The 5019-nt window shown below is 47.7% G+C and overlaps 1 pseudogene; it reads left to right on the top strand.

Moving 5' to 3' along the window:
• Positions 1-189: 189 nt before the first annotated feature.
• The window catches only part of LOC102494074 (ribosome maturation protein SBDS pseudogene), a 6506-nt pseudogene continuing 1676 nt past the window's right edge, over positions 190-5019 (top strand).

Genomic DNA, 5019 nt, shown 5'->3' with positions numbered 1-5019 from the left:
CCCACCCTAGTGTTTGTTTTCAAGTCGGCTCTATGGAATCTGGCTCCCTTAATTGCTAGGCTACAGAGCTGTCCCTGCTTTTCTACTTTTAGGACATGAAAAATGATTTGATGTTCAGGCAGGTTTAGGTAAGCTGTGATCTGGATCTGTTCTTTTATAGGCTGGGCTTGGGGTGGGAGTAGGAGGTAAATGCCAGACTTGGAAAAGGAACAGCAACCAAGGAGTGAAGAACACCAAGAACTCATCTACACATTGGAGCTCCTCTGCCCTGTTAAGTACTCTGTCTTGATAGTCTGTCTGGCTCCTCTCTTCCCACTTGTATGCCGAACTTGCCAAGTGCAAGGTCATTGTCCTCTCCCAGGAGAGGGAACAGCACCCCTCAGTGGCACGCAGCCACACTAACCCTTTCTTCATTTCTCCATCCTGGCAATTTTGGGCATGTAGGAACAGGTAAGGGGTGTGGTTTTCAAGCTACCTGTGGAGGCTCTGGCTTCCTTAACCACTAGGTCACAGGGCCAGCCTGATAGGTTAATTTGATGTTGCAAAGCACTGCACTTGACTACCGCTCTGCTGTGCCTGTTTCTCAAGACTGGAAAGCTATTTTGTAGAAAATCATCTTATTCCTGCTTCCCTAGATACAGACTCACCTGCCAAGTCCCTGCAAGAGGAGATCCTAACTCTCAGGACTATTAACACCTATTCATCAGTTCAAGCCCCCTAGGTTCTTCAAGAGTATTAGTTGCCTTGACTTGTGACTCTCAACCAGTTCTCTTAATTCTGTCAAATAACCACCCTTGCCTCCCATCTAGCAGGGCTTTTCAGCTTTTTCCTGGGGAAGATCTTTGCTCTAGGGCCCGTGCGCTTACTTGCCAGAGACAGCAAGAAATTACCCCCTTGGAAGGATGGCATTCCACAATATTTTCTCAATTTTCAAAATTTGGGGCACACAGGCACACACACCCAGCATGTTTCAAGCTGCCCGATCCAAAATATGGTAGACAGAGTCCAGCACCTTAACCATCATGCCACCTGCTAGCGCCAGGCTTTTCATCCTTGACAGCCTTTGATGTTTTGTTTTTGTTTTTTGTTTGTTTGTTTTATAACTTTATTTGAAAATGAAGCAGTTCTCATCCACATTGACTGTAGATTTTTGAAAGTAGTAACAGGTACATAGGTCACCAGAGTGTAGAGCTTGTTGGGTGAATCTTCATCTTCGTTTCATTTTCTGGACAACCGCACACGGATTCGATATGGGACGTTCCTTATTCCTTTGGCCCAGACAGCTTTGTTGAGCCTGGTATCAATGCGCACATCTGGAGTCCCCATCTCTTTCATGGCAAATTTCCGGATTTCTTTGAGTGCCCGAGGGGCACGTTTCTTGAAGCTTGTCACATGAGTTTGCCAGAGAGATGGAGGAATACGAGCCACCAGGTCCCAGAGTCGAACGTCAGTCATAGGGGAAGTCTAGTGCCTCAACCACCATGCCACCTACTGGGCCCCCCCTAGTGTTTGTTTTCAAGTCGGCTCTATGGAATCTGGCTCCCTTAATTGCTAGGCTACAGAGCTGTCCCTGCTTTTCTACTTTTAGGACATGAAAAATGATTTGATGTTCAGGCAGGTTTAGGTAAGCTGTGATCTGGATCTGTTCTTTTATAGGCTGGGCTTGGGGTGGGAGTAGGAGGTAAATGCCAGACTTGGAAAAGGAACAGCAACCAAGGAGTGAAGAACACCAAGAACTCATCTACACATTGGAGCTCCTCTGCCCTGTTAAGTACTCTGTCTTGATAGTCTGTCTGGCTCCTCTCTTCCCACTTGTATGCCGAACTTGCCAAGTGCAAGGTCATTGTCCTCTCCCAGGAGAGGGAACAGCACCCCTCAGTGGCACGCAGCCACACTAACCCTTTCTTCATTTCTCCATCCTGGCAATTTTGGGCATGTAGGAACAGGTAAGGGGTGTGGTTTTCAAGCTACCTGTGGAGGCTCTGGCTTCCTTAACCACTAGGTCACAGGGCCAGCCTGATAGGTTAATTTGATGTTGCAAAGCACTGCACTTGACTACCGCTCTGCTGTGCCTGTTTCTCAAGACTGGAAAGCTATTTTGTAGAAGATCATCTTATTCCTGCTTCCCTAGATACAGACTCACCTGCCAAGTCCCTGCAAGAGGAGATCCTAACTCTCAGGACTATTAACACCTATTCATCAGTTCAAGCCCCCTAGGTTCTTCAAGAGTATTAGTTGCCTTGACTTGTGACTCTCAACCAGTTCTCTTAATTCTGTCAAATAACCACCCTTGCCTCCCATCTAGCAGGGCTTTTCAGCTTTTTCCTGGGGAAGATCTTTGCTCTAGGGCCCGTGCGCTTACTTGCCAGAGACAGCAAGAAATTACCCCCTTGGAAGGATGGCATTCCACAATATTTTCTCAATTTTCAAAATTTGGGGCACACAGGCACACACACCCAGCATGTTTCAAGCTGCCCGATCCAAAATATGGTAGACAGAGTCCAGCACCTTAACCATCATGCCACCTGCTAGCGCCAGGCTTTTCATCCTTGACAGCCTTTGATGTTTTGTTTTTGTTTTTTGTTTGTTTGTTTTATAACTTTATTTGAAAATGAAGCAGTTCTCATCCACATTGACTGTAGATTTTTGAAAGTAGTAACAGGTACATAGGTCACCAGAGTGTAGAGCTTGTTGGGTGAATCTTCATCTTCGTTTCATTTTCTGGACAACCGCACACGGATTCGATATGGGACGTTCCTTATTCCTTTGGCCCAGACAGCTTTGTTGAGCCTGGTATCAATGTGCACATCTGGAGTCCTCATTTCTTTCATGGCAAATTTCTGGATTTCTTTGAGTGCCCAAGGGGTACGTTTCTTGAAGCCCACACCATGGATGCGCTTGTGAATGTTGGTGTATTCCCAGGTCACCACTTCGTTGATGGCAGAACAACCCTTCTCGCCATGGTTCTTTGTGGGAGCCATTCTGCTGGGCCTAAGCTGGGAAGAAAGAAACAGCCATTGATGTTTTGTGTCAAATAATTGGTTGTAGGTGGCTGGACTGCATGGTAGGATGCTCCTGGCCTCTGCCCATTAGGTATAGCAACCACTCATCCCAATCCAGTTGTAACCCAAAAAGAAAAAGCAACTCCAGACAGCTGAATGCACCCTGGAAAGCAAAATCACCCTGCGTTAAGAGCCACTGCCCTACTATTGGGAACCAGCAGTTAGTGTAATGGCTATGTCGCTGGACTCCCACGTAGTCGACCGCGGTTCGCTCCCCGGACCCGGTGGCTGAAAACTCATGCCAGGCGCATGTGCATGCATGCCCAAGATCCCGAGAGGAAAATGGAGAAGGGATTACAGCATGACCATCCCCCCTGGGAGGTGATTGCTCACTTTCTGTCTGTCTCTGTCTGGCAAGCGCACGCACCCTATAGTGAAAGCCTCTCCAAAAATAAAAAAGCCACTGCCCTATAGATGCTGTATTTCACTATCACCTTTTAACACCTTGTTTTTAACTTGGTGGACCACTCAAGCTCACTTAATCATCCACCATTAGAGGTTTAGGGGAGAACATCAGGTTTTGGACATCTTCATGTGGCTTGATAAGTATAGAGTCATCTTGCTTTTCTAGCTGGGCACATTATTTGGTAATCCCTGGTGCCCGGGCCTGTGGTCAACAGTGGATGAGAGGCCTGCTGAGGTACTGGCTAGGGGCAGTTCTCCCCTGACTGCATCCTGGGCTTGAAGTCATGAACCACAGAGTACTTATTCTTGCTAGGGAGCCAAGCAACATCCAAGCCAACCTATGGAAGGAGCCATGTCCAGGGTGTCTCCAAACCCCACATTTGGCCCCACAGGACTTCTCTGCCTTTCCTGTTGCAAGCCCCAACCAATAACTGCCTAGGACTTCAGGACCTCTGTCTAAACTGGAGGAAGATAATTTGTAGGAACTGGGTCCAGCTAAATTTGGTGAAGGGTGTCAAAGTGGGTTTGCCAGACACATGTTGCTTAAGCATGGTTCTTTTGCCAAGACAGAGGAGTTCATTCAGGTAGCCAGTTCTGGTGAGAGGCCAGATTAGAAGTAATCTTGGGGGACCAGCAGTTAGCATAATGGCTATATCGCTGGACTCCCACGTAGTCGACCGCGGTTCGAGTCCCAGACCTGATGGCTTAAACTCACGCCAGGTGCATGTGCGTGCGTGCCCAAGATCCCGAGAGGAGAATGGAGGAGAAGGGATTGCAGCATGGCCATCCCCCCTGGGGGGTGATTTCTCGCTTTCTATCTCTCTGTCTTTCTGGTGAGTGCACACGCCCTATAGCAAAAACCTCTCCAAAAAAAAGTAATCAATGGACTCACATTGTTGACTGCAGTTCGAGTCCTGGACCTGACAGCTTAAAAATCACACCAAGCACGTGTGTGTGCATGCCCAAAATCCCAGGAGGAGGATGGAGGAGAAAGGATTGTGACATGTCCATCCCCCCGCCCCAGGGGAGTTACTTCTTCCTTTCCGTCTCACTGTCTCCCTCACTCTCCCTGGCAAGGATAAACACCCTATGGCACAACTTCAAAAAAAGAAAAAGTTGTTTGTGCAATTAGATTGACCTAAGATGGCGACTGCAGAACTAGAAACCACCCCTACCCCTAATTCCCCACCTGCAGAACAGGAGAAAACAATCTAATCAAGAGGTTGCTAACCCAGAACACTGCATTAAACATCCTCTATAGAACAGATGGGCACTCTGGTTTTTTAAAAATGATAAAAGCAGAGACCAGCAGTTAGTGTAATGGCTATGTCGCTGGACTCTCATGTAGTTGACCAAGGTTCGAGTCCCAGACTCAGTGGCTTAAACTCACGCCGGGCGCATGTGCATGTGTGCCCAAGATCCCAAGAGGAGAATGGAGGAAAAGGGATTGCGGAGTGGTCATCCCCCCTGGGGGGTGATTTCTCACTTTCTGTCTCTCTTTTTGGTGAGGGCACACACCCTATAGCAAAAACCTCTCCAAAAACAAAAAAAA

Source organism: Tupaia chinensis, unplaced genomic scaffold, assembly GCF_000334495.1.
Source record: "Tupaia chinensis unplaced genomic scaffold, TupChi_1.0 Scaffold145304_1, whole genome shotgun sequence".
Classification (NCBI taxonomy): domain Eukaryota; kingdom Metazoa; phylum Chordata; class Mammalia; order Scandentia; family Tupaiidae; genus Tupaia; species Tupaia belangeri.
This window is presented reverse-complemented; position numbering and strand designations above follow the sequence as displayed.